Genomic DNA, 9737 nt, shown 5'->3' with positions numbered 1-9737 from the left:
AAATAAGAAATTATAGCACAACGACTAAATGAAATAATAACGAAAATAAACAGTTATTATTTCCATCTCATAAATTAAAAATAAGAAAGAAAAAAAACTTATAACCTCATATGATAACCACTACAATAAATAAATAACAAAACAACCAACTTAATTTTTCACAACACAATTCAATTTTTTTTTTCTTCCAAGCATCCCTTGATGCACTCCACTCGTGCATACTTTCATAATGCATAGGCTATTCTGGTATTTGAACATTTTTACTGTTGATCACTATATTGCTTAAAAAATTCTCTGGGATCTGTTCCATCGTATACTTATCCACAGGAGCATTTGCATGATGTCGAATGCACAAAAGAGGTGGTACCGACTTTGTAACCCAAACTTCCAATTCCCGAATTTGGCAATCGTTAATTTTCTTTCTAAGTGTCAGTAATTTCCGACGAGTTTCTCTAACCGAAAGGGGCATATCGTCCGTCAAATAGATATTTGAAAAGTTCATGATAACTTTCCTATTTAGTTTTTTAGCGTTCTTCAACAAAGCCAGTCGAGTCTCTATACTATACATCTCAATCTTGATAAATTTTGTCTCCTTTCCATATTCCAAAACCGAGAAATCACAGTTCTGCTCATATTCCAAACCGTCTTTAACAACCTTCTCAAACACCTTTTTGGCTGATCCCATATCGCTCGCCGAAACATTCCATAAAATCACGTTCTTGCGAGTTTCTTTACTTTCTACTCGCTGGAGATTGTAATTAACTGCAGACAACTTGGTTGGTAACCTCACATTTTCATTAGCCAAAACCGAAATTTGCACCTTCAGATTTGACGCCTCATCTTCTTTGTCAGAAATTCACGGCTTTAATTCAGCTATTTCCTTATTTGAATCCGTCACAGATTTTTCCACTTCCAGTAAACGGTTTTCCACTGTTTTCATACTATCAGTTAGACTTTGTAGAGCAGTTGAGTTGCCCCTTACTGTTGCTAAAAGAATAGCTATGTTGTCAGCTAGCGATTTTATTGACAATTCTTCAACCGATGTTCCTGAAGAAACATTTGAGATGTTTGAACTGTCAAGTTCTTGTTGCTTCTTTCGTTTTTTTGTCATCTCCAATGAAACCTTACCAACAAATTTAAAGTATACAAAAGAATGTGCTCACCTTGAAAGCTCCTTATTTTACACACGTGGAGTAAAACGTGCAATTTGCTTAATCGGCCGTTAATTAAGCCACGGCAAACAGCTTAAACCCCGAACTCAGCTCTTAATTTGCCAATTCTCTCCAGATAAAAGATTATCCTGCTTTTATTATCCGCAAAATTTTTTTCATGAACACTTGAAATCACGCAATAGCTAGGTTAGGATGCAATCGAAACCACCTGTATGAATGCATTCTGGTATATTTTATTTCGTAACAATGAAATCACTATCTAAATAGTTCAAACTATAATCCTTTTAAAACTGGTTTAGCTCTTCACTCTTTGAACTCTGAAAGTGAAAATTATTTACAACACTTTCCCACAGGATCTGGGGGGTTGTGTTATCCCTGAAGTTTTTTTTATTATAATTTTTTTTCTATTTTGAACTAAAGGGCTATATGAAAAATTCGATCGTCTGCATTTGGGGAAAAGGTATTGGGGTCTAGTTGCCCTTCGATCACTTTTGACTCTTAAACAGGGCACTAGAACTTCCGATTTCCAATTGAATAATTCCCCTTTGAAGTTTATACAATGACCCCTTCTATATGAAGTGCCAATGGAAAAAAATCAGTAGTAATAAAACATTGGAGCTGTATGGCCTTTACTATAGGCAACGCTATAGCGTTGCCTCTGATAACAGAAAGGCGGCGATCTTTCATTATTTATTCTGTTCGTTAAAATTAGTGTTTCAATAATCGATAAATAAAAGTTCAAATAGGGATAAAATCCTTTTAATAGACAGTGATGATAGAAATTCACAAAAATACCAGATATTTCGGTCACATATACAGTGACCGTCATCAGTAGTAAAACTTTTTTTTTTCGTACTAGGAAAATTCGGTTTCAATACAAAATTAGACAGGGTTTTTACGGAAGAATCATTTTGAAGCGGCGTATCATGATTTGATAACCTTTTTCATCAAATAGAAGCTTAGCGCCAAAAAATTTAAGGGTTAATGTATAGGCAACCACTGAAATAAAGATTGATTCAAAAGCTGGTCAGTTTTTCAACATACTGCTTTAAAACTTTTGTAGGTAAATTTAAAATTAATGAATTTCACATGTTTAGAATAACCACAAAAATACAATTATTTCGATATAGGTATTGTTATTAAAATTCTGTTCTTATAGTTTCATTTGCTATTAGCACGGGTCACTACTAACTTACAGTTCGTCACCATGAACTGTTAAATAGGCGGCCTCACTGGCATGGTGTGCATACTCTTTTCCTTTCTTAGGTCTGGAGAGTAGAATTGGCACCAGAAATTGATTTCTAAATCTGCAGGAGCACTGACTTTGTTTTATTTTTGAGGTTCAATGATTATTGCTTGTTTTAAAGATTCCTCTGGAGTGAACTGGACAAAAACTTCTTTTTTCAGACGCTCAGTTGCTATTAGCACGGATCAATCCTAACCTACATTCTGTTACCACAAACTGTTTTATAACTGTCCTCATGGACCTGATCTACATACTTTTTTCTTCTCTTATGTTTGGGAGGAAGAATCCGCATCAGAGAAAGATTTTTGACGGCAACTAAAACGCTTGCATTGATTGAACCTTTTGATGTTTTTGGATTAAGTGTTGATGCTTATTTTACTATTCTCTCTGGGTTTTTTTTCTAGTACTCTTAGCAAACAATGCCGGCATGCAGGATTTTTTTTTGGGGGGGGGGAGGCAATAATAAAAAAAAATTGTATTTCACAATCTAAATGATAAGCACCCAGAAATTTGGGAAAATTTAGGACTAAGGTGTGGAAAATTTAGGACGTAGGAAAATTTACACAGGTAACAGTTCTGGCACGTAGACAAGATATGGTCTCTGACGTTAGTGCAGCAATACGCCTTTCTTTTTCCCTTTGCATTCATTTGACTACTAATACCAGATACTATAACCCAATTTGAATACTTTAACCCAATTTTACTAAAAAATCAAATATTGTTAATGAAATCAGATGTGTTTTAAATGTGGATGTTATTATTTTAAACTTGGATGTTATCCAAGTGAAAACTAAAACCCAACTTTCTTAAAAAAAATCAAATATTATTAATAAAAACAGATTATTTTAAACATGGATGTTCTTATTTCAGAAAACTATAAGCCAATTTTACTAAAAAAATCAAATATTATTAATAAAACCAAATGTATTTTAAACTTGGATGTTGTTATTTCTGAAAACTAAAACCCAAATTTATTAGAAAATCAAATATTAACAATAAAATCAGATTTATTTTAAAGTTGGATGTTGTTATCTCTGAAAACTAAAACTCAATTTTATTAAATATTTAAATATTATTAATAAAATCAGGTGTATTTTAAACGTGAATGTTCTTATTTCTGAAAACTATAACCCAATTTTATTAGAAAATCAAATATTGTTAATGAAATCAGATGTGTTTTAAACGTGGATGTTGTTATTTCTGAAAACTAAAACTCAGCTTTATTGAAAAATCAAATATTATCATAAAATTAAATGTATTTTAAACTTGGATGTTGTTATTTCTGAAATCTAAAACCCAACTTTATTAAATAATCAAATATTATTAATAAAATCAGATGTATTTTAAATGTCGATGTTCTCATTAATAAATCATATGTATTTAAAACGTGGATGTTCTTATTTCTGCAAACTATAACCCAACATTACTAAAAAATCAAATATTATTAATAAAATCACATGTATTTTAAACGTGGATATTCTTATTCCTGAAAACTAGAACCGAACTTTATTAAAAATCAACCAGATGTATTTTCATCGTGGATGTTCTTATTTATGAAAACTATAGCCCAATTTTATTCAAAAATCAAATATTATTAATAAAATCAGATGTATTTTAAACGAGGATGTTCTTATTTCAGAAAATTAAAACCCAACTTTAGTAAAAAATCAAGTATTACTAATACAATCAGATGTATTTTAAACGTAGATGTTCTTATTTCTGAAAACTATATCCCAACTTCATTTAAAATGTTTTACTTGCTAGCGTATCCTAAAAATAATGGAAATATAACAAATTAATGCGTAAAGTATTTTTATTGAAATAACGATATGCAGAATATTAATAAAAAAATATGTTACATACATTATTATACATAATTAATCTCACTGGACAACTTTAGACATTTTGAATCTGTTCCATAAAATAGTTCATCGTGTTCTCTCTTGATACTGTAGCTATTGTCTTTTCTTAGTTCATAACCAGTATAATAATCATTATTCCATTTTGAGTCATACACAGTTATTACTGGAGTGTCACCTAAAGGCTCAATATGTATTTCGTCTTTGGTGTTACTGGGTTCATTGATTAAATGATCAATAGTAGTAATAACGTTCATTTGCGCTTGGTTTTCCATCAGTTCATTTTTATATTCATTGATTATTTTGTCTACCCAATGCCCTTTTGACTCTGCCTGTGATTTCACTGTCCATTATCACATTATTTTTACAGAGGTAACAGTTCTAGCAAGTAAACAAGATCTGATTTATGACATTAGTGCAGCAGTGTGCCTTTTTTTCCCGTTGCATTCATTTGAATATTAATACCAGAATGAAGGCAATAGGATGTATCAGTAGGTAACGTGTTACTAGAACCATGAGTATGAAGATAACCATCTTCATCAACTATTATTTTTAAGTTAGTATTCTCTTTGAACACCATCATCTCTGGAGATCTCACTCTCGCATATCCAGCAGTTGTACAATGGAAATTCTTGGGTACTCCAAAGAAATCTAAACTGTCACTGTCATGACAAAGCATGCATACGTTTCCTATAGTGTTATCACTAGTGCTTGTTTCATAGTTCAAATATTGATCTTTGTCAGCATTCAACGCAACGGTAAAAGCCCAAAAAAGGTGCTACTAAAAACATTTTTTTTCTAACAGTAAAAGTCACGACTAACATATCTATATCATCCTAATTTTGAATTTGGAAAATACTGAATGTGAATTTTTTATGTCTTAAGTATGTCTCATGTCATTCTAAGACATATAAAAAAAGTTAAAAAAATTAGCATGCTAAAAAAATAAAATAAAAATAGTTCAAAAAACTTCAAAAAAAGTAAAAAAAATGGGGGAAGGGGTCCAAAATTTGGAGGGAGGGGGCCCCTTGGAGATTGGGGAGAGGGTACTCTTGGAGGCTGAGGTCCTTGGTGGTTAGGGTCATTGGTGGTTGCGGTCCTTGATGGTTCAAATCCATAACCACCTCACTAGTTGATTTCTAAGGATTATTCTGAATATTTATATTAAAATTCTTTTCTTAGCATCTCTAACTATTAGCTTGAACTTTTTAGCATACTCCAATGCTACAGCATATTTTATATCGCCGAATCCCACATTATGTACTTATCTATTATAGTGACCGCAGCCAAGTAGTGAGAGCTAAGTCAAGTCACGTGATCTTTTCATGGTGCTTACGGCTCTATTAGCTTCAACTTCTTAGCATACTCTAATACTAGAGCATATTTTATACATCCCACATTTTATACTTGTCTGTTATAGCGACCACAGCCAAGAATTGAGAACTAAGTTAAGTCACGTGATCTTTTCTTGGCGCCGACGGATCAAATAGTTTCAACTTTGTAGCATACTCCAATACTAAGGCATATTTTTTATTGAGAACACTTGTCGATTGATACTTGTATATTATACAGAACACAGTCGAGGAGTAAAGCTAGGTCAAGACATAAGGTCATCTTGTCAGCAGTAACCGTTTCCATGCGTTGATACCAATAATTATATTCTAACATTTATATTAAGTTGCGTAAGAGTTACCACCCCTTGGACTTACCGTAACTGGTATGCAGTTTAACCCTTTAAGCACTTTCATGTAATCCAATTAAAAATAAAGAATATTATCGAACTCTGTTTCGTCCCTATTATTCAATCACCAATTAAGATCATTCAGAGCAGAGTTATGCTAATGGTATACCTTTTCGCAAACTGAGTTAGCTTTGATACCGCTAATAATGTAATTGACACTGGACGAAAGTCCTGATGCATATAAGCTACAGATTATTAATCTCTTTGACAAGTTTTGACTTAGAAACATGCCCGGCTTGGCTATATCGTTAGTAGAAACATTATTTTATAGTAAAAATATTGATTATATTTGCCTTTGGCCAAAACTGATATTTTGCTCAGACTTACCTTAGCTGGTAGGCAGTTTTGTCCCTTCTCTATTATTCATATTCTCATTAAGCATGTTCAGAGCAGAGTTCGGCAAATGGAATACCGTTTCGCAAATTGAGTTAGCTTTGATACCACTAATAATGTAAACGACACTGGACGAAAACCCTGATGCCTATAAGCTACAGATTATTAATCTGTTTGACAAGTTTTGACTCAGAAACATGTCCAGCTTGGCTGTATCGTTAGTAGAAACATTATTTTATAGTAAAAAAATTGATTATATTTACCTTTGGCCAAATCTGGTATTTTGCTCAGACTTACATTACCTGGTAAGCAGTTTTATCCCTTCCTTATTATTCATATCCTCATTAGGTATGTTCAGAGCAGAGTTACGCAAATGGAATACCTTTTCGCAAATTGAGTTAGCTTTACGCAAATGTACAACTTTTTGATATCTCTAATACCACATGCAAATATTAAACCTACTAATTACCCGCGACACATTCCTAACCAAACCTAACGAAATGCAAGATACTTTTAAGCTAGAGGTTATTAATCTGTTTGACCAGTTTTGACTCAGAAACATGTCCGGCTTGGCTGTATCGTTATTAGAAAAAGTATTTTATAGTAAAAATACCTTGGTCCAGAAAATGGGTGTTGACACAGAAACCTATCTGACAGGTCTTGTGCAGTTGAAACTGCACACATTTTCTTGTATATTTCCTTATAGGGTTCACGGTACTAGATAGCACACTGCTAACTGGAAGATTTAATAATTTTTAATATATTATTGTATTTGTAAAGAGCATAAAAAAGGCATCAAGTGGTATGTTCACTTTATTTGTATATTAATAATATGAACTGCAAAAACATTTACCAAAATCTTATCAAAACTAAGATAAGCCAACATAATTCAAATAGCCTATCCAGAGAAACAGGTCAGTTTTCTTTACTATATTTTTTGCCTTTATGGTAATATATGGATCATTTATCAGTTTTCACTTGATTCAGGGGATTTGCATCAAACCAAGTAAAAGTTCTTTCTCTAAAAGAATACACTTTCTTGATAAGAAAAGAATCCTTAATTTCTAAACACCCAAGAGTACTATAATCTCCAAATGCAAATTGCACTTGGTCTTGAGCAGCCTCATTATGTGGAACAAAATTGCGATCACATATACTACAGCAACTTCGTTTATTTTTTTCAAATTCAGCAATAAAAAGATCATTGATGAGTATAAGGAATAAAACAGGTCCTAGGATAAATCCTTAAGGGACACCAAAATCAACACAGAATTGATGTTGAAGCTTAGGGTCGATACTGATAGACCTTTTAAATTCATAAGTTTCAAATCAATCAATATTTCCCCCCGCATACCTTTGTTATCTATTTTGGAAAGTAGGATAGTACATGATATGCTGTCAAACGTTTTTCGAACGTAAAAAAAATTGCATCTGAAATTCTACCCCCATCAAGTTCATTGCCAATGAACTTCAGCAAGGCCATGCAAGTATGCTCTGTTGAGTGTTTAGGGCAAAAACCAAACTGATTGTAATGGAAAAACTGTCTTTATCAAGAAACGACAAAAGTCTAGAGTACATACATTTTTAAAATTTTTACTGAAGGCTGATAACAGAGAAATAGGTTGATAATTAGAAGGATCGCCTCCTTCTCGGGGTGCCTGTTAATACTGATGTTGTTTTTTGGTTTAATAAATAGATCTCTCTCTCTCTCTCTGTTGGTATTATTCACTATGAAAAAAAAGAATATATTTATACTTGGCCATGTTTAATTGTCTCGATCTTTATCAGTGACATAACAGTTTATTGATAAAAATATGAGCTCATGTTATGAATAAAGGTTCTTATTTGCTTTTTACGTAATTATAGTTTAACTTTTTCCACTAATTGAAATTATAGTTTTCTTTTCATTATCTCAAACACCTTTTTCGTAGTTGATATAACTACCTTCCAGTTATGCCTACTATCGTTGACATATCAAACAGTTCGTGGTAACGAACTGTAAGTAAGGAGCGACCCGGGTTAATGGTAGCCGAAACTCTAAAAAACGGAAATTTTATACCAATAGATACATCAAAAGAATCAAATTTTAATGCTGATTTCAAATATGTAAGTTTCATAAAGTTTAGTTTTACCCATCAAAAGTTATGCGCCTGAGAATATTTAGCTGATTTTAGAAAAAAGGGGCAAAGACCCCCTAAAAGCTATAGAACCTTAATGAAAATCACACCATCATATTCAGCGTATCATAGAACCCCACTGTAGATTTTTCAAGCACCTATCTACAAAAATGTTGAATTTTGCATTTTTGCCAGAAGAAAGATCACGGATGCGTGTTTATTTGTTCGTTTTTTCCCAGGGGTGATCGTATCGACCCAGTGGTCCTAGAATATCGTGGGAGGGTGATTAGAACGGAAATTAAAATCGGTGATTAGAACGGTGATCGTATCGACCCAGTGGTCCTAGAATATCGTGGGAGGGTGATTAGAACGGAAATTAAAATTTATAGTGCCCTTTTTAAGTGACCAAAAAAACGGAGGGCAACTAGGCGCCCTACCACGCTAATTTTTTTCCCAAAGTCACCCGATCAAAATTTTGAGATAGCCATTTGTTCAGCATGGTCGAAAATATGATAAAAATGTCTTTTTGGATGACTTAATCGTCCAAAGTCCCCGGGGGGAGGGCTGAAAGTTATGAACTTTACTCAATGTTAACATATGGTATTGGTTATTGGGAAGTATACCGACGTTTTCAGGGGGGATTTTTTCATGTAGGGGGGGGGGGAGGGGTGGATCGGGGTTATATGGGAGGATCTTTCCATGAAAGAAGTTTTCATGGGGGAAGTGACATTGCTATGAAGGGGGTGCCGGATTTCCCAGCATTATTAAAGAAAAAGATCAGAAATTAAATATAAAAAAACAAGTTTTTCAACTGATTTCAACTGATCAACTGTTTGTGATTAAGGGGTCATTTTTAAAGAATTGGAAAAAAATCGAACTTTAGCTGAAAGAGCAAGGTATTGACTAGGGGGCGAACCCCCTAATATACGTGTTAAAAATTTATGAACATAGGAGTTCGTTACGTAAGTTAATTCGTAAGTTACGTATATTTATTACTAATAAAAACGTTCGTAAATAAAATTAAACAAGTTTCGAGAAAGCCATTTAACCAGATAAAAGTAAAATTAATATGCAAATTTTGTTTTAATTATTCATGTACGGTGAGCCAAAATCAAACCCTGCATTAATTCAAAAACGTTCAAAAATTAAATAAAAAAACAAGTTTTTTTAACAGAAAGTAAGGAACGACGTTAAAACTTAAAACGAACAGAAATTATTCTGTATATTAAGGGGTCTGTCCCCTCCTCAACGCCTCGCTCTTTACGCTAA

The sequence above is a fragment of the Artemia sp. Qi Xiang Cuo genome, chromosome 20 (genome assembly GCF_049724085.1).
Source record: "Artemia sp. Qi Xiang Cuo chromosome 20, ASM4972408v1, whole genome shotgun sequence".
NCBI lineage: Eukaryota > Metazoa > Arthropoda > Branchiopoda > Anostraca > Artemiidae > Artemia > Artemia sp. Qi Xiang Cuo.
Note: the sequence above shows the minus strand (reverse complement) of the source record.